At 40.4% G+C, this 25644-nt stretch overlaps 1 pseudogene; it reads left to right on the plus strand.

Annotated features, from left to right (window-relative positions):
* Positions 1–5172: 5172 nt before the first annotated feature.
* Positions 5173–25644, plus strand: part of LOC133756592 (ribose-phosphate pyrophosphokinase 1-like) — a 29006-nt pseudogene continuing 8534 nt past the window's right edge.

The raw sequence follows: 25644 nt of genomic DNA on the forward strand, positions 1-25644 counted from the left end.
CTGATGTCCAGGGCAAGGATCAAGTAAGTCAAACAAATCCCAGTTCGCAGAGTCAGTGACACCTTCACTTTTTGTTTTCATTTCTTCCAGAATCCCAGCCCATTTACGGTGCTACCTACATTGAGTCTGGGTCATCTCACCTAGTCTGCTCAGAATCACACGCTTAACTAATTTGAAAACACTCTCCAGACACACCCAAAGTAATGCTTTTCCAGGTGTTCTAGGTATTCTTTAATCTAGCCAAGTTCACATCTAAAATTAACCATCATATTTACTAATAATTTGAAGATAAAGTTCATTCAAGCTATAAACATTTATTAATATCTAGTGTCAACACACTATGTTATGAATAATACACAGCACTATCCCTTAAGGAAAATACGGTCTGGTGGAAAAGAAAGCCAAGTAAGCAAGAGTTTGGTACATTTCATGACAGAGATATGTACAGTGTGCTATATACAGCAAAGAGAAGAAATAAGCTGTTTTACGGGGGCTAGGGGAGAGGAGCCTAAAATAATCACATTTTGAACCAGAACATGATGTAAGAATTCACTGGCTGACAATGTATTCAGATAAATAGCATGAACAAAGCATAGATTTGCAGACAAAATTCGTGTTTGGGAAATGAGAAGTGGCCTGCAGTGGCCACAGTATAGAGTAGGGAGGAGAACAACAGAAAAGGCTGGCTGGGTAGGCATGTCCAAGAAGGGTCTCAAATGCCTTGCCAAAGGGGCTGGATCTTATCCTGCAGGCAGTGGGAAATCATCAAAGATTTTTAACTAAATGAGAACACAATCAAACCTGAAGCTTTAAGAATATCCTTAAATAAATCCAAAGAATGGAAGAGTGAACATCAGATACATGAATGTGGAAAAGGTCAAAGGGGCCAACATAATACAGTAAGTTAAGCTACCACCTGATGCTTGCATCCAATATCTTAGTGCCTGTTCAAGTCCCACCTCCTCCAATTCCAATTTAGCTTATAGCCAATGAGCCTGGGAAAGCAGTGGAAGATGGCTCAAGTGGAAGGTGGGCCTCTGCCACTCATGTGGGATACCCAGATGCAGTTCCAACCTCCAGTCCTCAGCCTGGCCTAGCTCCCTGGCTATTCTGGCCATTTAGGGAATGAACTAACAGAAGAAAGATCTCTCTCTCTCTCTCTCTCTACCTCCCACCCTACCCCTTCCTCTCCCCCCCCCCTTCAAATAATAAAAATAAATATTTAAAGAGAAAAAGCCAGAGAGAAATGGGAGGAGGGATGGATCTACACCAAAGAAGTGAAAGAAAATGAGGGGAGAGGAAAGAAAAGGTAGGGAGATAACAGAAAAATTTCCAACATAAAGTCGAAGGTCAGACAATTCAGTGGATTTCACTAGAATTTGACCTTTTTCAATTGGAAGAACAAAGTTTCCACCTGCAAAAGAGACCATCTAGTAATTTCACAGTCTAAGGGTATTATAGAATAGTGCAAGGCACCCTTATGCCAAATAGACAAATCCTTTTCTCACTTTAACAAGTGTCTATCTTTGCTTAATCACAGTCAACAGTGCAGAAGAATCTCTTCTAGGAAATAACAATATCAGAGGTGTTAATTACACAGCTCATTTGTCCCACTGTTAACACTACTTTCATTCAGTCCTTCTAATCACATTGGTTACTTAACAACATAGTTATGCAAACAACTCCCACTCCAGCAGATATTCACACATGGATCACACAATAAACAATTATGGAACACCTACTATGTGCCAGTGATTATACTAGGTTCTAAATACCCAGCGGAAACTAGACATACAGATTCCTTCCAGACTGAGATTTCAGTCTGATGAAAGAGTGATGGTTTAAGTAGCATTTTTAATGCAGTGTGCTAAAGTTCAGTCAATGGCATTATTAGTCACACTACTGATTTTATAGGTCTGGAGTAGGATCTGAGATTGTGCATTCCTAACAAATTCCTAAGTGATATTGATGCTTCCCCTCAATTACGCTGAAATTCACTATTCTAAAAATAGTTTGTACCCATAGGTTCCCATCTTCTCAGCTAATCCTTTTATTATCCTAATAAAAGCCTTAAATATTCTCTTCAGTCAAGACTAAAGAGTTTAAGCTGAACTAGGAGAGTTTAATTGACAGGGTCCAGAGATAATGGACTTTGTCTTTTTAAAGGAAATTAACAGGACAAAAGAAAAAGAAATAAAATGCAAGAGGAAGGAAATCACTCCTGTTTATGGAGTTACCCTCTTTCACATCTGATTGCTTTGGACATTGCAAATACAGAGGCCTAACAGATACAACAGCAAGACACAGAAATGCAAAACAAGCAATAAATGTGAAATTTTTAACACATTAATTAATTTTAAATTATTAAATTTATTGAAATTATAAATTTATTAAAATTATCTATTTATTAATATTAATAAACTTATTGTTTTATTAATAAATGTGGAATTAACACATAATGCCCTCTCTCAATGGAATGCTCTTTACTTTGTGTTTAACATATTATAGAATCTAGAATGTGTGCTTAAATTCTAAGGTCTACAGGGTTCTTCAAAAAATTTGTGGGAAAAAAGACAAAATTGAAAGATAAGTTTATTCTGGTGCAACAAGTTTTTGAGATCTATGGGTAATTTTTTCATGGTATGTGTGCTTTGTGTACTTTTTGAGGAACCCTATACCATTGACAGAAGATATTTAAATGTGCACCTCAGTCAGCATCAGAGAAACAGCTCATGGCTTCCACAGCTCCCCCAGACCATATTCTGTAAGCTTTACTTCACTTTCCTCCACGAAGCTGTAATTCCCAGTTCTGTGTGTTCTCATAAAAGCCTCAGTAGTGGTGACCCCAAGTGAGGAGGCACACTATACCTCCTCTTGTGGAGGACAAGCCCCACACTAGCAAGAAAAGCCGGGAATCATAATTTTGTGTTCCTTGGCTTTTGTTATATTGGTAACCAAAATGTATCACACAGAATATTTCTAAAGATTAACCCTTAACACGGTGACATTCTTTTTTTTTATTTTTTATTATTTTTTTTCTTCTTTGACAGGCAGAGTGGACAGTGAGAGAGAGACAGAGAGAAAGGTCTTCCTTTGCCGTTGGTTCACCCTCCAATGGCCGCCGCGGTAGGCGCGCTGTGGCCGGCGCACCGCGCTGTTCCGATGGCAGGAGCCAGGTGCTTCTCCTGGTCTCCCATGGGGTGCAGGGCCCAAGCACTTGGGCCATCCTCCACTGCACTCCCTGGCCACAGCAGAGAGCTGGCCTGGAAGAGGGGCAACCGGGACAGGATCGGTGCCCTTTCCTACACTTCCTCTTGGTTACATTGAGCCTGGCATGGTCCCCAATTAAGGAGCCAGACAAGAGAAATTCGGCTTCTGTGCTCTGTACTCCCTTGATTACCATCAGACGAGGGCTCTCCTGTTCCTCCCAACTGCTCACCAAGTCTCCCTATAGCACCCTCCCTGGACCAACACCCTGTGCTTAGAAAGCAGATTCTTTCTCTGTTCTGGAAACAACCCCTCAACAGCTTAGAGAAATCCTTCCTGTCATCATCTCATGTGGCTCCAAGGAGGATTCTAAAATGGAACCCCACTCCCAGCAAGGAGTGGACAGTGGCCAAGACCTTGCCAAAGTCCTTTTGTGGGAATATATGTGGCAGCCAGAAATTATAACAGTAGAACTCACAACTGCAATGTCCTTATTCTCTGCAATTTGAAGGAACCCAAGTTAATGATACCAACAAAAAGACAGAGTTAATAGTTGGAGACAGGGAGAAGAAAACCTAATTCTTTCTGCCTCTAAAATCATAAGATTCTTGAACATATATTTGTGAATAAGGATAGTTCATTAAGTTACCACTCTAAAGCATTATCTTTGGAATTCAATTGACACTTATTCTGGTAGATTGAAAATAATACTGAATGTGGAATAAAAAAAAAAATCTGCACTTAAAGTTCCATTCCATGGAATAGACAATTAGCAAAGCAGCTAAGACAGCCCTGCCATGCCATATCCCATACTGGAGTGCTTGATTGAGTCCAGTACCTGCTCTAACCCACCCTTCTGCAATGGAAACTCTAGCATGCAGCAGGTAATGGCTTAAATAATTGGGCCCCTACCACCCTCATAGGAGACCTGGATTGAATTTCCAGGCTTCTGGTTTTGGTATGATCCAGTCCAAGCTGTTGTGGGCATTTAGAGAGTAAACCACTGGTTGGAAGATATATTTCTTTGCCTCTTTGCCTTTCAAATAAAATGAAAATAAGTACATAAAAGTGTTTAAAATTAGGGTAGAACTATTTACTGACCAGATGAACTCAAAAAGTTCATTTGGTCAACTACAAAGCCAGCAGAGACAGACAGAAACAGAACAGAGTTTGGAGGGGATGGAAAGTGAAATCATAAAATCTCTAAAAGTTCATAAGTGCCCCGGCCCACGGGGTAATCAACTAGGACATGAGGAGGGCAGACCTGAATGGAGAGACAAACCAGACATGAGACGGGAGACCAAGACAGTATTCTGATCAAGGTCTCACTTTATTGGAGAAGGAGGCAGCTTATATAGTACAAGGCAAGGATTGTAACAGTCGAGGGCAAGCAGGGGTCATCTTACAACATAGTTCAAAGGAATAATTTCACAGGAATCAGTATCAATTTGACAAAGGGAGTTACAGCGAGGTCTTACAGCTACCAGACGTGCTTATTAAGGTACAAGAAAGAGAGCACTGAAGCCAGATGGCCAAGTGCTAACCATATCAGTGAGCCATACAAATGGAATTTTCTAGTGAATCCTCGTTATGGGAACACAGTTGAAGGTTAATCTAAACAAAGGCCTATACAGGGAAACCAGCACAGTGGCTCCCAACACATAAGATAATGCAGTAATATTCAAAGGGTCCTCATCTGATAAATAATGCCAAGAAATTGGGCATTCAATGTCCACGTTTTCCATGGCACTTTAACTTGATCTCTGGGTCCCTCTAGTATTTCATATAGTTTGTATTTAATCATCCTATTTGTAGTGGTGTTCCCAGAAGAATAAATCGTTGTTGTTGAAGATAGCAGAGTAGCAACGCCAAGCAATCAGCACCCAGTCCCTGGGAAGACTTCAGTCCTGGTCTCTAAAGCAGCAGTGATCACTGAGCAAAGGGTGCCTAGGGTCAGGGGCCAAGATGCCAAATATCAAAATCTAGCAGAAGCTCCCACCAGGACTTATCCCAGAAAACTGCTGAGCGCCTGGGCCTGGAACTAGGCAGGGTGGTTGGAAAGAAATTGAGCAACCTGAGATCTGCCTGGAAATCAGCAAACAAACGCGTATGTGGAGAGATGTCTACATTGTACAGAGTGGCTGCGGTGAAATCAATGACAATCTGATGAAGCTTCTGATCATGATCGATGCCTGCAAGATTGCTTCAGCCAGCCCAGTGACTGCAGTCATCCCTGCTTCCCCTTATGCTCAGCAGGATAAGGAAGATAAGAGCCAGGCTCCAATCTCAGCCAAGCTTGTTGGAAACATGCTATCTGTGGCAGGTGCTGATCATGTCATCACCATAGACTCACATGCTGCTCACATTTTTTGATATCCCAGTGGACAATTTGTACACCAAAGCAGCTGTCCTGAAGTGGATCAAGAAGAACATGTCAAAGTGGAGGAACCGCACTATAGTCTTGCCTGATGCTGGCAGAGATAAGAGAGTGACCTGCATTGCGTATCCCTTGAATGTGGACTTTGCCTTGATTCACAGACAGCAAAAGGCCCATGAAGCGGACTGCCTGTTGCTGGTGGGAGGTGTGAAGGATCCGGTGGCCATCCTTGCAGATGACATGGCTGACACTTGTGGTACAATCCGCCATGCACTTGACAAACTTAGCTGGAACCACTGGAGTTTATGCTATCTTAACTCAGGGAACCTTTTCTGGCACAGCCATTTCTCACATAAATAACGCGTGCTTTGAAGCGGTAGTAGTCACCAATACCATCTCTCATGAGGACAAGATGAAGCATTGCTCCAAAACACAGTGATCAACATCTCCATGATCCTTGCAGAAGCCATCAGGAGAACTCACAATGGGGAATCAGTTTCCTATCCATTCAGCCATGTCCTTTTAGAAAAGTATAACTTCTCAGGCTTTTTCAAAATAAAATTAACCCCACGCCTTGTCTTGCCCTTGATACCTGAAGACACCTTCAGCAGAAGACCCAGCTTGATCCAGTGTAGTTTTCTCCATCCCATATTAGGTATATTACAGCTTATCCTAATGGGGAAAGGCAGATTGAGATGACCTGCTGGGATTTCCCAGCTGTCTTGTCTCATTCTGGCTCCCTTGATGAATTTGTTGTGAGCTTTGCAGCTTTAAGTACAGCACAGCTGCTGCAAGATTTCAGACTCTTGAGGGTGTTATGCAGGGATGCTTGGATGTGATGCTGGCTGCTCAGACTATTTTGCATGTGAATGTTCAGGCTTTCTTTAAGTCTACCACAACTAGCAACAAAGCCTCCCACTGTGTGACAAGCTCTTCAAGATCTGTGCTAAATTATAAGAGTCCTGGGTAACATCAAACCCAGTCCAGTAGCCTATCAGGAAGAAGCGGGCAATTCAGCTCCAGCAGTTGTTAGGTGGGATCCGAAGGGGGATGGGATAGCACAATACTGTAAATGCTTCTCAGGAGGAAGAAGCCTGATCCATCATCATCTTGCTTGACTATGGAGCTTCAATTCTCCTTCGTATCTATTCCTTTTGGTTTGGGCTTTACCTTCAGCCATCTTTTCCTTTCTCCTAGCCAAATACACTCTTGGGCTCAAGTGACCATTTCCCTGTGCCTTCCTTAAAGAAAACTTGCTTCCTGCTTGTAACTGCTAACTTTCACATTAGATGATTTGCCTTAGCTTAATCTTCCTTAGCCTATTACCACTGTGGTCATAGGTTTCTAGGTGCCTTTGGATTAGTATTTACTTTTCATCTTCCTCCCTAGGATCCGTTTGGCATCTCAAATGACATGAGATATCTGTTAAAAACATTGATGTGATTATTCCCTTTTAGATGAGTTTAATAAAGTGTCAGTGTGTGTGAAAAACTAATTATTGTTATATTCTATCATGACCAGAAAAGATGATGGTGAGCATTTTTTCAGTTTCCCACATTGGAGAGATGAAGAAATAGAGACACCAAAAGGCTGCATATACATGTTTCAAAATTCAAACATTGTGCTGTTTGTTTTTAAATTTAACATATTTTTCCTAATAGCATCAAAATGCAACAATTACCATTTAGATATAAGATCTACTCTTACTTAAAATATGTAATTAAGGTGAGTCTATACTAATTTAGATACAGAATTATCATTAAGTAGTGTAAACATGATGCTTTAAACATCTCTACATCATAGAATTATTTCAGTGTAGATGCTTTGTCTAAAATTGTCCTACAGTTAAAACAAGTGTTTTTGTCCTAGCAGAACCTGTACTTCTGACAATTCTTTGATGCCCTCTACTGGCCATCATGTTGTCATGCATGTACAATATGAATTCTTTCTGCCTGTACATTTTTTTTTTTTTTTTTTTTTTTTTGGACAGGCAGAGTGGACAGTGAGAGAGAGACAGAGAGAAAGGTCTTCCTTTTGCCGTTGGTTCACCCTCCAATGGCCGCCGCGGTAGCGCGCTGCGGCCGGCGCACTGCGCTGATCCGATGACAGGAGCCAGGTGCTTCTCCTGGTCTCCCATGGGGTGCAGGGCCCAAGCACTTGGGCCATCCTCCACTGCACTCCCTGGCCACAGCAGAGAGCTGGCCTGGAAGAGGGGCAACCGGGACAGAATCCGGCGCCCCGACCGGGACTAGAACCCGGTGTGCCGGCGCCGCAAGGCGGAGGATTAGCCTAGTGAGTCGCGGCACCGGCCTGCCTGTACTTCTAATCTACTTCATAATATGCCTGAACACGAAGAAGGTTAACTTTGAGAATAAAATAAGTAAATTAAGGTATATACAAAGTTCAAGAATGCATCAAAAGCATTCATACAATGAAAAAAATCAAAATATTACTGGATACATTGTCTAATGTTAAATACTTAAGAAAACAACTGATCTGCAAATGAAATAACTATGCTGTGAATATTGCTCTTAATTTTAAAATTTCTAACTGTACCATCTTCTGTAATATTGTCTATTGAGAAATGCAGACAAAATAAAAATATGACAAATGCACTAGTCACTCAGATAAGCATAAGACTGTAATGAACTTAACTAAGATAGATGTCCCAGGTTCCCATATAATTTTATACACATACATGCACTTATGCACATATACATGCATGACCTTCATTGCATTAAAATCTTATGCTTGACCTAAAGAAAAATCACAACCCCTAAAATAAACCAAATTATGGTTAGTCTAAAGCTACAATCAACCAAAACATTGATGATCCCCCATGAGTCTCTACCACCACCAACACATCAGCCTCTATAAGCTAGTCTACTGATACATTCCTCACATGAAGGCCCAGGAGGATCTATTCCCAAACAGTCATTCCTGAGACCCACCATCTAACCATGTTCAATACCCTAACAGAGACCTGCGTTGCTCCCCTGGTCATATTTGCTGCTACTCAGGCCTGAGACTTTATGCTCCCTAAATCACAATTCTTCCTGTTCCTGTAGACCCCAGCTTTCAGGCCTAGGCTTTTAATTCCTACCCCCAAACTCATTCTACCTGTCCCTAACATCCCTGCCCAATGTTTGGATTAATCTCTAGGCCCTGGCATATCAAAATATCATAGACTTGGTGGTTTAAACCACATAAAGTTAATTCCTTACAGTTCTGGAGGCTGGAAGCGCAGGATCAAAGTGCAGTGGGTTTGGAGTCCCTTGAAGCCTCTCTCATTGGTTGACTGATGGCTGCCTCTTCACTGTCCTCTCACGGCTTTTCCCTCTGTGTACACACCCCTGATGCTGCTCTGTGTGCCCAAATTTCCTCTTCTTATAAGAACGTCACTCAGATTGGACTAGGACCCATTCTGATGGTATCATTTTAACTTTAAAGGCCCTATTACTAAATACAGTAATATTCTGGGATACTGGGTGCAATGACTTCAACATGAATTTTGGGAGGATACCATTCAGCCTATAAAACCAATGCATGGCCCAAGGGAACTGAAATTAGCAAATTGCAGGGGAATTCACAATAGCTAAGATATGGAATCAACCTAGATGTCCATTAACTGATGATTGGATAAAGAAATTTTGGCATAGGTACACTATGGTATACTACTCAGCCATAAAAAAGAATGAAATCTTGCCTTTTGCAACAAAATGAATGCAATTAGAAACCATTATACTTAGTAAAATAAGCCAGACCCAAAAAGACAAATATCATGTTTTCCCTGATCTGTGGTAATTAATAAAGTACTAAAAATGTAATATATAGAAGTGAAATTGACATTTTGAAATTCAATGAATGTTTAAATCCCTTGTCTCTACTGTTGATAAGCAGTGGTCCTTTCTTACTATTTGTTGCACTATTTACTTAGAATAGGGTTAATCGTATGAGCATAAAGTAAACTGAAAGCAGATATTGTAAAAATTAAGAGAGAGAGTAGAAAAGGAAGGAGGAGGAAGGGTGGGAGCGTGGACAGACGGAATGCAGGGTGTGAAATGTCACTACATTCCTAAATCTGCATGCATGAAATTTGTATACCTTAAATAAATTTTTTTAAAAATACAAAAGATAACAAGTGTTGGCCAAGATGTGGTGAAAACAGAACCCTTGTACACTCTTGGTAGGCCTGTAAATTAGTACAGTCATTGTGGGAAACAGCATGGAGGTCCCTCAAAAACTAAAAATAGGACTACCACATGACCTGGCAATCCCACTTCTGATTATACATCCAAAGGAAATGAAATCCATCTGTCAAAGAGACATCTACACTCAAATGTTTATTGCAGCAGTATTCACAATAGCCAGGAAATGGAAACATTCCAATTTTATATCAACTGACAGATAAAGAAGATGTCGTACATACACCCAATGGAGTATTACAGCATCATAAAAAATGAAATCTTGTCATTTGCAACAACATTGATGAAACTAGAAGTCATTATGCTAAATGAAACAAACCAAGCACAGAAAAATAACCATCACATGATCTTATACTTGGAGTCTAAAAACCAGATGATATTATAGAAGTCAAAAATATAATGGTGGCTACCAAAGGCAGGGGAGGGAAGTTGGGTGGGAGGGTTGAGGAAATGTTGATTGACAGGTACTAGAATATAATTAGATAGCAGTAAAAAGTTATGAGGTTCTATTGCACAGAAGAGTGAAGGAAGATAGATGTTAAACTACTGTATATTTCTCTATATAAAAAGCTAGAAGATAGGATTTTTGGATGCTTTCACTATAAAGAAATATTAAATACTTGAAAAGATAAATATACTTACCTGGATTGGACATTGCACAATTTGTACATATAATTAAATAGCACATAGTTCCCAGATAATATGCACAATTTGTATATCTGTTGAATTTTTTAAATTAAAAAATTAAAATTAACTTTATTTTAATAGAATATAAAGAATCCCTGCTACCATTCTATCAAATTTTCACTATGATTTACAAAATGTTAGCAAATTTCATTGATTAATTTACATAAATATTTGATTATAAACTCAATTAGCTATTTCATTATTCATAGATGTGATATTTAATAAACCCAAAAATCAAATGCCACACTTTTGATGCTAACACTTTGATTAGTTATGCTTTCTCTCGAATACACTTCCTACCATCTGTCATCTCATACACATATCCTATGAACAGCTTTCATACCTAAGATAGCATTTGGTTTATTTATTAGTTTTACTTAGCTGTCCTTAATATCTCACATTGCAATGTTCACAACTATAAAATGTATTTTTCTGCTTTGCCTTTCTATGTTGATTATAACCTATTGATGACTTATATTGAGATTTTTTAAGATTTATTTATTTATTTGAAAGGCAGAGTTATAGGAGCCGGCTCCGTGGCTTACTTGGTTAATCCTCTGCCTGCGGCACCAGCATCCCATACGAGCACCGGGTTCTAGTAGTCCTTGTTGCTCCTCTTCCAGTCCAGCTCTCTGCTGTGACCCAGGAGGGCAGTGGAGGATGGCCGAAGTGCTTGGGCCCTGCACCCGCATTGGGGACCAAGAGGAAGCACCTGGCTTCTGGCTTCAAATTGGCACAGCACCGGCAATGGCAGCCATTTGGGGAATGAACCAATGGGTGGAAGACCTTTCTCTCTGTCTCTCTCTCTCTCTCTCTCTCACTGTCTATAACTGTACCTGTCAAATAAATTTAAAAAAAGAAAAGAAAAATAAAGGCAGAGTTACACAGAGAAAGAGGGAAAGACAAAGAGCAAGAGAAAGATTTTTCCATCCACTGGTTCACTTCCCAAGTAGCCTCAACAGCTGGAACTGGGCCAGTCCATAGCCAGGAGCCAAGAGCTTCCTATGAGTCTCCCTTGTGATTACAGGGGCCCAAGCACTTGAACTGTCTTCCACTGCTTTCCTAGGCACATTAGCAGGGAGTTGGACAGGAAGTGGGATGGCTGGGACTTGAACCGGTGCCCATATGGGATACTGGCATCACGGGCAGCAGCTTTACCCCTATGCCACAATGTCAGCCCTATACTGAGGTTTAATTTTGATTAATCCTTCAACATTTCCCTCCCATTCTCAATCACAATCATTGTTATAGTAGAATATTAAATGAGATACTTTCTAGGTTCAATGGAAACTAATAGGTAATAGGTATTCCTACATTATAAAGAGAGGAGAAGAGCTGGCATTGTGGCATGACAGGTAAAGCCAGTGCCTGTAATGCTGGCATACTAATATGGGCACCAGGTCATGGCCTGGCTGCTTGCCTTCAGACCCAGCTCCCTGCTAATGGCCTGGGGAAGCAGCAGAAGATGGCCCAAGAGCACCTACACCCATGTGGGAGACCCAGATGAAGCTACTGGCTCCTGACATGGCCCAGCCCTGGCTGTTGCAGAAATTTAGAGGGTAAACCAGTGCATGGAATCTCCTCTCTCTCTCTCTCTCTCTCCCTCTCCCTCTCTCTCTCTCTCTCTCTCTCTCTCTCTCTCTCTAACTCAAATAAATGAAATCTGTAAAAATAAAAAGAGAGGAACCAAATACAGGACTACTAAAAGCACCTAAAAATCAAAATTTCAAACCTTAGCACATCGCTAGGATATAAACAAAGTTCAGAAATTGCTTGTCTATTGCTAAGCTCTTTGAACAGATTGGGCAGGTCTGGCCTGTCAGAGAATTGCTCAGAGAGAAACAAAGTGTTTACTGAAAGAATCAGAAGTGAACAGTGTTGAGGGAGCCCACTTTGAATATGGCCTTGTCTAAATAAGATCAGAGTTGGTGAACTCAGGAGGCTTCCATGGCCTTGGCAGCTCATGACAAGAGCCTTGGTGATTACTGATGTCATAAATAAGAGTGTCAATTGTTAAATCAACAATGGGAGTCACTGTGCACCTGCCCCCCATGTAGGATCTCTGCCCTTAGAGTATTGTACTATGAGAATTAATGGTAAAACTACTACTCAAACAGTACTCTATATTTTGTGTGTCTTTGTGGGTGCAAACTGTTGAAATCTTTACTTAGTATATACTAAGCTGATCTTCTGTTTATAAAGATAATTGAAAATGAATCATGATGAAGAATGGGATGGGAGAGGGAGTGGGAGATGGGATGGTTGCAGGTGGGAGGGAGATTATGGTGGGAAAAGCTACTATAATTCAAAAGTTGTACTTTGGAAATTTATTTTTATTAAATAAAAGTTGAAAAGAAAAAAATAGGTTCTGTTGAGTTGATAGATTTTTTTTCTATGACAAAGAGATTAGAACAGGTAGGATTTTGGAAGAAAGAAGAGAAAGGGACTAATTATTATTATTATTATTATCATTATCATTATTATTCATATTGTTACACAAAACAGTATCTGGCAGGTCACTTTAATCTTAGAATCACATAAATAGATTTTTAAGGGAATGTATATCCTAAAAGAGTTCTAGAAAACGTAGGCTGAATTACCTTTCAAATCATATTGATTCTGCCTGGAAACTTAGTATTATACAAATACAAGTTGCAACATGGGATTAATCAGGACAAAGAGCTTGTTGGCATAATATCAAATAATTTCCACCAACCAAATGATAACCTACGTGCCACCCAAATACATGTGTCAGTTCCCATTATTGTCAAGAGATTATTCATTCACAAACCTCATTTAGACTCTGTGAATCAATACCCTTTATTAAGAAAGATTGCTTCTCATCAGCACAGAAGTGTGGATTTCCTTAGGGAAGTTTCCTCATGAATTTCTCATGCATGACCAAAATTTGTAATAGTCCTTGCAAAGGTATCGCCAAGTAACTATCCCCCTGACATTTGAGAATTCTTTGATCACTGTGATAGTAAATCCCAAGACTTAGGACCTTGTACTTTCCAAAGTAATTTTATTAGAAACTTTAGACACTTCCCATGTCTAGAACTCAGTTATGAAGAAGAAGGCAAATTATGCAGCTCTAAGCCATGGGCCCTAATGCTCTTCATTCTGAAGGTAGTACTGAGTTAGTCTGCTCAGGCTACCATAGCAAAGTGTGATTGGGTAAGCAGCTAAAACAACAGAGGTTTTTTGTTTTTTGTTTTTCTCACAATCAGGAGGCTAGAAGCTCAAGATCGTAGTGTTGGCAGATTCTGTTTCTGGTGAGGACTGTTCCTCCTGGCTTACAGAAGGCTTCCTTCCAACCAAGTCCTCACATGGCCAGTACTCTAGTGAAGGGAGAGAGCAGTCTCTGCGGTCTTTTTCTCTTCTTATAAGGACACTAACCCTATTGGATTAGAGTTCCATCCTTATAATTTTATTTAACCTTAATTAAGTTAAATAACCTTAACTAAGGTCAAATAAACCTTATTTATAACCTTATTATAACCTTTTTTATTTAAACCTTATTTATAACCTTAATTAAGGTTAAAGGTCCTATCATCAAAATATAGTCACATTGGAGGTTAGGGCTTCAACATATGAATTTGGGAAGAGCACTACCTATTCTGGAATAGCAACACTCTAATAAAATGTAAGACTGCCTGAGATAAAAATGGAAATTTTAACTCTGTTCTGTAGCTTTTTATAAGTCTAAGTTAGGGCCCAGCCCTGGCCATCTGAGGAGTGAACCAGCAGATGAAAATTCCCTCTCCCTCTCCCTCTCCCTCCCCCTCCCCCTTCCACTCCCCTCCCCCTCCTCTTCCCCCTCTCCCTCTCCCTCTCTAACTTTGCCTTTCAAATAAACAAACAAATATTTGTAAAAAGATGTCTAAATTAACTTTATTCAATATAATTAATGCCTCATTGATTCAGTTGCTGCTAATTTAAAATTGGCATTATTCCACCCAGAGAATCCTAAGATTCCATTTGTACCACCTATGCAACAGGAATAATTGTAAGTATTAACAAGATTGCAGCTGAACTGGGGAATCATTCGAGGATAAGTGTCAACAGCCACCACTGTTACGTGAGCTGGTTTTTAATTGCCCTTTTCCAGTCCCAAGAGCAGCACTGCAGGCTCTGCCTTCTGGCACTCACTGTCCATCTTCAGCAAATAACTGGACACAAGAGTGTGCAGCCCCCAGATCTTAAAGGTGTATTTTCTTTTAATATTTCTGGGATCCTAATGTATGTAAATCCAACCTAAAATCATTTGGATGGTTAAGGCCCTTTTGACTTCATGTCTAATCAGATACTCATGGCTGACTCCCATTACTTTGCCATTGTGAACCCCGCCCCCTGCCCCTTCCTCTGGGCCCTGGGAATCCCAATGCAGTTGAGTCCTGTCTTACCCTTTTTGTCCTCAGGACCTTAAACCTCATGCTCTGGAGTGGACTCTGACAAAGCAGAATCTAGAATTTAGTGATGTGTCCCATGCTTTGGACTCCAACAGCTTTCATTTAGGGTCACACACAATTCCTTAGTGACTTTCATTTTGAGAATTCCCGCTTGACACACGTTTTACCTCAAGTCTCACCACCTTGAAGGACTTCTGTTTTATAGTCATTTTTATGTAGTCACGCTTCTCAGGATTTCAAGATCCATTTCATCATTTGAGTTACGTAGTATGATTTTTCTTCCCAGTTTTTGTTCATAAATAAGTCTTAAAATGGAGCATAAATTTCTTCAGATCAGGTACTATTGACTTGTGCTAGTTTTTTAACATCCAAAGAGCTCAACACAGCATGGAAACATAATTCAATAAACATTTTCTCATCAAAGCAGCTTGAGTTCATAGCTTTCTCCTTCAAACCACTGAAGCTGTACTGCATCTGGCATTTTATTCCGGTTTGATGTCACAAACTCATTCTGGAGGAACAAGTGTAGGAAAGCAAGAAAGTGACATCAAAGGAATCTGCAAATGATCAAATTTCTTAAAAGATATCAAAAGGATCACTGAGCAGTAGTCAAAGAAGAAGCCACTTAGAAAAGTTTGGGTGTAGAAAATAAAGTTCTTGGGGCCAGTGCTGTGGCTTAGCAGGTAAAGCCACCACCTGCAGTGCTGGCATCCCATATGGGTGCTGGTTCAAATCCTGGCTGCTCCACTTCCAATCCAACTCTGCTGTGGCCTGGGAAAGCAGTAGAATATGGCCCAAGTCCTTGGGCCCCTGCACACATGTGGGAGACCCAGAGGAAGCTCCTGGCTCCTGGATTTGGATTGGCTCAGCTCCGATCATTGTGGCCAATTGGGGAGTGAACCATCAGATGAAAGATCTCTCTCTCTCTCTCTCTCTCTCTCTCTCTGTAACTCTGACTTTCAAATAAGTAAATAAGTCTTCAAAAAAAGAAAGAAAAAAAAGTTCTTACTTGTAATACTCAGTTGGAAAACAATTTAACTTGTGTACATTAGTGTTAATTATTTAGATAAGATCAAAATCACATTCCTAAAACTAAATATAGCCTGTGCCGTGGCTCAATAGGCTAATACTCCACCTAGCGGCGCCGGCACACCAGGTTCTAGTCCCGGTCGGGGCGCCGGATTCTGTCCCGGTTGCCCCTCTTCTAGGCCAGCTCTCTGCTATGGCCCGGGAGTGCAGTGGAGGATGGCCCAAGTGCTTGGGCCCTGCACCCCATGGGAGACCAGGAGAAGCACCTGGCTCCTGGCTTCGGATCAGCACGGTGGGCTGGCTGCAGCGTGCCGGCCATGCCAGCCATTGGAGGGTGAACCAACGGCAAAGGAAGACCTTTCTCTCTGTCTCTCTCTCTCTCTCTCTCTCTGTCCATTCTGCCTGTAAAAAAAAAAAAAAAAAAAAAAAAAAAAACTAAATACAATATCCTTTTGAATTTTCTGAAGTACATGGCAAAACTTTGGTAGAATGGACAGGGTGGAATGGGGGTGGGGTGATTGTATTTTTTTGTTGCAGATGAATCCCATCACCTGAGAGCAGGCTCTATCAAAAAACAACCTGGGGAAGGGGAGGGTCCACACCCTGGCCTCACAGTAGTATTATGCGGTGACGAAAAATTACCTCTTTAGCTCTATGAATCAACAATTCTCAACCATTCAGAATGTGTTACCTATTTCAAATTGCTTTATAAGCACCATGTCACTGAAAGACATCTGTGGTATAAAGTATGCACCTTAAAACATATAAGCTAAAAATACATACTTTGACTAAAGCCCTATAGCCACTGAAGAAATAAATGGATTGCATTGAATTGCCTAAGGTAGACATGCCAAATCCTAAGCAAAGGTTCTCAAAAAAGGCACCGTGCAATGTGGACTACAGTAACTCTAGACAGAGAGGGCTCAGAACTCCCACAGAACCATGAAGTCTGCTAATCCATACAACATTACCAAAAGTTCTGGGGTAAAGTATTAGCTTTAGCTGGAAGTAGTGTTTTTGTCATTAAGCCCATCTCTGAAATCCTCTTAAAAAAATTAAGATTTATTTATTTATTTGAAATTCAGAGTTACAGAGAGAGGAAGAGACAAAGAGAGAGAGAGAGATTTTCCATCCCCTGGTTCATTTTCCAGGAGGCTACAATGGCCAGGGCTAGGTCAGGCTGAATCCAGAAGCCAGGAGCTTCATCCAGGACTCCCATCTGGGTGGCAGGGACCCAAGCACTTATGCCATCCTCTGCTGCTTTTCCCAAGCCGTTAACAGGGAACTGGATTAGAAGTGGAGCAGCCAGGACACAAACTGGTGCCCATATGAGATGCCAGCACTGCAGTTGGCAGCTTCATCCACTACACCACAATGCTGGCACCAAAACCCTCTAAAATTTAAAAACAAAACATAACACTAACAGCTTTTGGGTTGTGCCAAAATTATTCCCCAGCTTAATTCAATGTTTTTTCAACAATTGTTTCAGAACAGTTTTAAATTTGCAAAACTAAAATTGTAAGTTAGTAATATGAAGAGTTTCCATATACTGTTCATCATTTCCCCAATTAACACCTCATATTAGTATATTTGTCACATTTAGTGAACCACACCCAGCTTCCCCTAATTTTTCATTGAAAAACCTTTCATCTCTCCCTCTCCTCCCAGCTCCTAGAAATCAACATTCTGTATTCAGAGTGAGGTGTTTTTTTTTTTTAATTATTATTATTTTAGCTTTCTCATACAATGGAGAACACATGGTGTTTTTCTTTCTGTGTCTGGCTTATTTCACTCAACATGATGTCCTCTAGTTCTATCAATTTTGCTACAAATGGCAGTATTTCATTCTTTTGTATAGCTCAATAATGTTCCATTGAATGTAGTTGATCTTAATAAGCTATTATAATATGTGAAAAAAATGGCCACACAAGCTTCTCCCCATATCTATATCTTTCTTGTAATGTAAGTTTGAGTGCTCTCAAACTTGACTCTGAACTTGACTATGTGACATGTTTTGACCAATGGATGCTAGTAAACATGTTACAAGCAAAGGCTTGAAAAGGACTTATGTACTGGGGCCTCCCCTCTAGCTATCGCTGCAACACCTGCCACCATCACAAATATGTGAAGAAACCCAAACTAGTGTATTGGATGATGAAAGGTATGTGGTCCATCCTGCCACCCAAACCTAGGTCCACCTGACCCCCTGGAAACAAACTGACAAACAGCTGACTGCAGATGAAGGCAAGCCAACCAAAGCCAGAAGAATCACCTAGTGCACATCTCAGTCCAAACTGCTGATTCAAAGACTTTTGAACTAAATAATGGGCTGTTGTTCTAACTTGCTACATTTGGGAGTGTTGTTTTATTCACTAAAAGCAACTGACACATCACAAAAATTCAAATAATAGCCTATCAGTCAACTCATCCCTTGACTAACTCTTATGATCCCTTGTGTAAATTGGTCATCACTGGATATTTTATTGTTCCTAAACATAGGGAGATAACACAGGGAGATGGCAATCTGAGAACTAATTCAGAAATTTGAGAGATTGTCTCATAAATGGAAACTTGGAAATGTAATTAGTTTTCCCCAGCTGGGTTTTACTAGTATTCAGCTGTTCAATCTCTATAATGTATGGCAAACAGCTGAAATAAAAGCACTAAAGTCCACCATGAAATATTAATCTGAAATCTAGTGAAACAATGAAAGCTTTTCAAACGGAACAATAATTTTTATTTGTTTTTTAAACCACATCAAACAGGTGGCATACTAGAACCACAAAACAGAATTCAAATCTCAATCAATCTTAACAGAAATATGACAGCTATTTGGGTTAATAATGAATTAAAGTTCCCAAATAGTTCTAGCTTTTACTCTAGTTAGAGATTCTAACATTGAACCAATGGGGAACCATAAAATTGAGTGTAGCATGTCCAAAATAAGCCATTCACTTATGTCACTGATGAAAATCATTATGTTTTAATGTCATTACAGTTACTATTATTATACATCTAGTTTTTTCCTTTACCCATCACACAATAAAGTATTTTTTAACTTTTCATACTTGATGACCATTCTTGCTTCACTTTAGACATTTGGATAGATTTCTGCAGGATAAAATCCACCTTCATACCAAAACTTATTCTGAATTATTTTTCTCATCAACTAATGAGGACACAAAACTAACAACTTAAATAGAGACTCACCACAGGCAAATGCCCTGGTGAGGAACCTTGTAACATTTTCAGACAATTCTTCAGACAACGCTATTTTTCCTAAAGTTTTCTGCAGTTTTTATGCTTGATTCATTGCAGGGGCATTAAAATACAAAACAGCATTAATGTTCTCAGTGGAATCTTATCTGAAATATTGGAGATCTTCTCTGAAAAATGAATTCTCCCCCAAGTGTCAGAAACTCTGTTCAGATTATGGGAAAATGAACTGAAGTAAGAAACAGACAGCTCCTTTAGAGTGCAGGTGTCTAGAGAAAGATCAGTTAGATGTGATACGTTTCTGACCACAAGCCAACCATTTCCTTTTTCAAAGCCCAGAAATTTGGTGGATTAAAACAAAATTCGCATTCTGTCACATTGATCAGACACAATTTACATTTCAACAGCAATAATTTTACTTGTGTGCTGGATGAGAGGCAATGAGGAGAAAGTAGAGGGAATATTTCAGGATGTATAGTTAATAAAAATGAAAAATGGAGTCCTCTCTCCCCACCATCTAATAATTAAGAATTATTTAATGGCTTATTAAATCCTTGGAAAGAACAGGCTATGATTAACTTGATGATTATTAGAAATTGACATTACACATGCATGAGGAAGTATTTGAAAATTATTCTCTATCTATAGTTAAAACACTGTAAGTTTCTATCACTTACATAGTGATTATAGGCTTGAGTTCACATTATAAAAGTACATAACCCTGGGGCAAGGCTTTGGCAAAGTGAATAGATGTCACTTAAAGTGCCTGCATACCATATTGGACAGCCTGGGTACAAGTCATGGATCCACTCCAAATTCTAGCTTCCTCTTAATAAACACACTGGGAAGCAACCAGTGGGCTGGGTCTCTGCCACCAAAGTGAGTGACAAGGTTGAGTTCTGGGGTCTTGATTTCAGCCTGGCCCAACCCCAGCTATTGCAGGCATCGGGGGGTGGGGTGAACCACTGAATGGGAGATATATGTATGTATATATGTGTGTATATAGAGGTACAGATATATCCCTTTCAAATAAGGTTTTTAAAGGTAGTTAAATTATAAATAAATAAATAATCCAATAAATGTCCATTAATGAGAGAAAATCAGAGATAGAGTAAAGAGAATATCCATTCAACCTGGAAATTCTATGGTTTCACGTAACAGACATGCAACCTCAATCCCCCAGGACATTTAACAAGAGAGAGTAATCGGAACTCCTTCATTCAGAATCCAGTCATTATGCACACAGAAAAGCAACTCTATAGGGTTTTTTGGAGGGTGTAAATTTATTGGAACAGATATAAACTCCTCAAATAAATAAAGTGTTCAGAGTGGTTTGACTAGCAAATTCAGTTATCATGAAGCACCCTGGACATGCTAAACAAAAACAGTAGCATTGTGACAGTGAATCACATTCATGGTGCTAGCAAATGCATTGTTTACATGTACTAACTGAAACAGCTCACTAAAACAAATATAGCAGTCAAAATCCACAGAAGGGGCCAGCGCTGTGGTGTAGCAGGTAAAGTTGCCACCAGTGAAAGCATTCCATATGGGCGCTGCTCCACTTCTGGTCCAGCTCTCTGTTATGGCCTGGGAAAACAGTAGAAGATGGCCCAACTCCTTGAGCCCCTACACCCACATGGGAGACCTGGAAGAAGTTCCTGGCTCCTGGCTTTGGATAGGCGCAGCTCTGGCCATTGCAACCAACTGGAGAGAGAACCAATAGATAGAAGATCGATCTCTCTCTCTCTCTCTCTCTCTGCCTCTCCTCTCTCTATGTAACTCTTTCATTGAAGCTTTTTAAATTTTCAGTATTGGAATAACGCATTAAATGGATAGCTTCATTTAATAGATTAGTGACTTAATATGAATTCCTTTTAAAAGACAGAATGACTGCAACAGTGGTCTACTATGTTTAACATCAAAAGAATCAGATCCACAGATGACATATAAAACCTAAATACTTTTAATATTATATATTAAATCTGTTCTTATAAATTACTACAGAAAAATATTCTGTCACATTAAATTAATAATTAGTCCTTGCCTTGGTGTTATAAATGTATGTATTTAAATTTTATCATTAGTCAACACTGAGGGCCCACAGAAATTTACCCTCAAAATGGGTTCATATTTTATTCTGGTCTTCCAGCCAAGGGCTAGCATTGCGGTATAGCGAGTAAAGTCACCACCTATTATGCCAGCATCCCACATGGGCACCATTTCGAGTTCCAGCTGCTGTACTTCTATTCCAGCTCCCTAACAATGGTCTGCGAAAAGTCATGAAAGATGGCCCAAATATTTGGACCCTGTCACCTATGTGGGAAACCTGGATGAAGCTTCTGGTTCCTGACTTCAGCAGGGCCCAGCCCTGGCCTTTGCAGCCATCTGGAGAATGAACCAACAGATTCTCCCTCTCTCTTTCTCTCTCTCTCTTTCTCTCTCTCTCTCTCTCTCTCTGTCTCTTTCTCTATTTCTCTCTCTCTCTTCCATCACTATGTACCCCACTGCCAGCTATGCATTGTGGGCAAGCATGCTGATGGTATCCACAAGGCAAAAAAAAAGACTAAGACTCAATGAGAGTAGGTCTGCCTTCACAAAGGAGATACTGAAACAAGGCAATGATGATGAGATACTCAGATCATTCTAAGACAGGAAACAGCATATTCTTATGAGGGTACTTCCAAAGGTGCATTAAAAATGGAGTTAAAAGGGGCCTGCTCTGTGGCATAGAGGGTAAAGCTGCCACCTGCAATGCTAACATCCAATATAGGTGTTGGTTCAAGATGCAGCTGCTCTACTTCCAATCCAGCTCCCTGCTAAGGTGCCTAGGAGGGCAACGGAGGAGTTCTCTGGGCCCCTGTACCCACGTGAGAGACCCAGAAGAAGCTCCTGGCTCCTGGTTTTGGACCAGCCCAGCTCAAACTGTTGTCATTTGAGTAGACAACCAGCAGATGGAAGATCTCTCTCTCTCTCTCTCTCTCTCTCTCTCTCTCTCCTTCTCTCTCTGTAACTCTGCCTTTCAAATAAATTAAAAATAGATTAAAAAAAAAAATGGCACTGCCAGCCGGCACCGCGGCTCAATAGGCTAATCCTCTGCTTGCGGTGCCAGCACCCCAGGTTCTAGTCCCGATCATGGCGCCAGATTCTGTCCCAGTTGCTCCTCTTCCAGTCCAGCACTCTGCTGTGGCCCGGGAGTGCAGTGGAGGATGGCCCAAGTCCTTGGGCCCTGCACCTGCATGGGAGACCAGGAGAAGCACCTAGCTCATGGCTTCGGATCAGTGTCATGTGCCAGCTGCAGCATGCCAGCTGCAACAGCTATTGAGGGGTGAACCAACGGAAAAGAAAGACCTTTCTGTCTCTCTCTCTCACTGTCCATCCTGTCAAAAAAAAAAAAAAATGGCACTGCTTGCAATGCCCATATCCTATATTAGAGTGTCAGACTTCAGCAGGTGATGGCTCAAGAACTTGAGTCCCTGATAAGCTACTCAGCTTATCTGAAAGAGTTTTTCCCATGCAGATGGTCGCTTCTACTATGTTTTTGCTGAAATATCCCATTTCCAGTCCCTATGTATAATACAAAGCTGTTCCCTCTTTCCTGCTTGTTTCTCTCAGTAGACTTTATCTCCATCTGCCACACTATATATTTACTTATTTATTTGTTTATAATATAGATATATATCATATATAACTTCATGATACAAATAAATTATACAATAAAATATATAATTAACATATTAATTGTACATGCATATTAACTATATATATAACTAATTTCATGTTAACTAAAATACAGACTATAATAGGATAAAGAATTTGTAGGCTTTGCTCACTGCTGAAATTTCAGTCCCTAGAACTGTGCCTGACACATAGTAGGTACCAATAAATACACACTGAATTGTTTTTATTGAACAAGAAAATAACATTAAAGATTAGCTTTGTTTAGGACAGCTCTGGAGCTTAGCCCTAAAGATTCAGAAGAAGAGAGTGCATTTTGCATGTGGAACAAGAGGGAAAGAGAAGACACACCCCAGACTTCATAGGGAAACTAAAGGTGAATACGTGTTAGGAAATTTGACCAGAGACAGATGCTGATCCTGAGAAGGGCTGAGCATGCTCAGAAACAGGAAATGAGAGCAGCAGAGCCAAAGGATCCCAGCATGAAATTCTCCCAAAGGACATGATTGCTTGAGACACTGTGTGAGTGAGGAGAGGGAAGGTCCTAGAAAAGGAAGAACAGGAAGGAGAAGCTCTTTCTCCATAGTCAGTTATAGGTTTCCATTGCTGACTGATTAAGCAGGAAACAACTTTTTAAATAAAAGAACTGGGGGCAGTTAGAAGAATTATGAGAAAGAATTATGAGAAATATTATTATTATATGGCAGACATGAGTTTGATATCACAGTGATTGGTAAAGATTAGATAGATAATTTTAAGTTCATGAGCTGGAAGATGCACCTCCTTCACTTTGTATTGTCATGTTCATTTACCTGTCAATCAAGGGACCTCCTCCCCAGGAAGTAAACTTTCAAAAGTAATATCCAAACTTCTCTACGAAATAGGTCTGATTTGGGAAACACCATACCAGAGCTGTCTCTCCACAGTCTGATTTAACAAGACCCAGAATGTGCCTTTTGACCCAGAGGGTCAAGACCTCACTAATCATCACTCACAAGGATAGTTTCTCATCTCATTAGTAACTAATCATCCATGAGCTCAGCATACAAAATCTTGTTTGGGGTCTGAGCCATTGGATAGGAAATATTGTGGCCAGTTTTTGAGAGAAAGGGTGGTAGGTGGGAAAAAGAAAGGAAAGGCTGGCATGAGGCACAGGACAGCAGCAGGGGACACTACAGTCTCACATGGTTAGGCTTCAACACCCACAAGAAACTTTCTGTTTAAAGGAAAAGGGAAGAAAAGAAACCAGTAACATGAAGAATGAGGCAAGAATGCTCTCTTTTCCCTAAGATTGGCTCCTAAAAGGCTCCAACCAAAATCTGTCAAGGCTCACAGGATGTCCCCCTTCCCTTTCCTGTCACACTGCAGAGGGACCAGCAGGTTCACCTCTAATGACCCATTTCCAGGCTGGGCTAGATAATGGTACTGAAATTCAATTGAGGACAGGATAACACATCACCTACTCCAGATATAACTAGTAAGGAACTATGAACTAAATCAAAAAGTGACTGAGAAGCCAATGTAGATATGACAAAGTTTGTCTACTATAACTTGTGCATTTTCTGAGACTCAGTTTCCATGCTGTGTCCACTTGGACTCTTTTATGCAAAACTCCGCAGGTATAATTTACATTCCAAGTCCTCAAGAGGTTAGATGCAGAAGAAAGACCACACACAACTTCTACAAGGAATGGCAGACATGAGTTTGATATCACAGTGATTGGTAAAGATTAGATAGATATTTTAAGTTCATGAGCTGGAAGATGCACCTCCTTCACTTTGTATTGTCATGTTCATTTACCTATCAATCAAGGGACCTCCTCCCCAGGAAGGACCTCCTCTTACCTGGGATGAGGGTGGTACCACGGAAGCACTTCCATTTTTCTAAGTATATGAAAAGCTAGGAAGAACAAAAGCTCGCTCTCTCTTCCACATGGACTCAGAATGAGCAGAGCAGGGTATGATAATTCCCTTTCCTTGGCCCCATTCTCCCTTAATAAAGCCATAATGGGCCTGTGTATTTTTCTCACTTTCTAAGTAAAGTTTATCACACTGCATGCCGTGTTTGGGCCTGTATTTAGAAATCTTCTCTAAGTAAAAGAAAAGAATCTGGAAAACTAATTTAGGCCCTAAACCCAGCCCATAACATTTGGTGTAGCTAGCCAGGAGACATATTCATTTTCAAACACAGCGGTGTGATTTGATAAGCAAACATGGGGCTTTTACCTCAGCAAATGTGCAGAGCATTTTCGTTTTTCTCAGGAAACGCTCCTGAAGCGGTTTTCGGTTTTCAGAAATGATAGAGCTCAAGCGGTTGCGGTTTGGATTTTGGTTTCGGTTTCGGTTTCAGTTTCGGTTTCAGTTTCTGTTGCAGAAGCAGCAGAGGGCTGGAGGCTTGGTAGCTTCCGTGGTGAACAAGTCAATACAAAATGCTAAGGTTAATGGAATTAGGGAGAAAAGGTGAGAAGAAAAGGGGGCAGTTTACAAGTGTTTGCTGATAAGTTCTTCCAAGTTGTTTGCGTTTTTAATTATAATGTATGTATTTGGGAAAGCTAAAACTTAAGCCTTTAAGTTGTATGGAAGGATTTCACATATTGACAATAAATTTGCCTCAGGTTTTGGTTTTGAAAATCGGGAATGATAGAGCAACTTTTCATTTGCCAGTTGTGAGTTCTGCAAACGGGAAGAAAAACCAGTTCTGATTCCTAGTAACCACATGGTCTCAGGAAGTGGGTGTCCAAACATGGCAGAGGCTCCACACACACACACACATCTCTTGTGACAAAGGGTGGGACTTCCACTCCAAAATGGCAGTTTCCAGTGAAAACATGTGA

The sequence above is a fragment of the Lepus europaeus genome, chromosome 3, assembly GCF_033115175.1.
Source record: "Lepus europaeus isolate LE1 chromosome 3, mLepTim1.pri, whole genome shotgun sequence".
Taxonomy (NCBI): domain Eukaryota; kingdom Metazoa; phylum Chordata; class Mammalia; order Lagomorpha; family Leporidae; genus Lepus; species Lepus europaeus.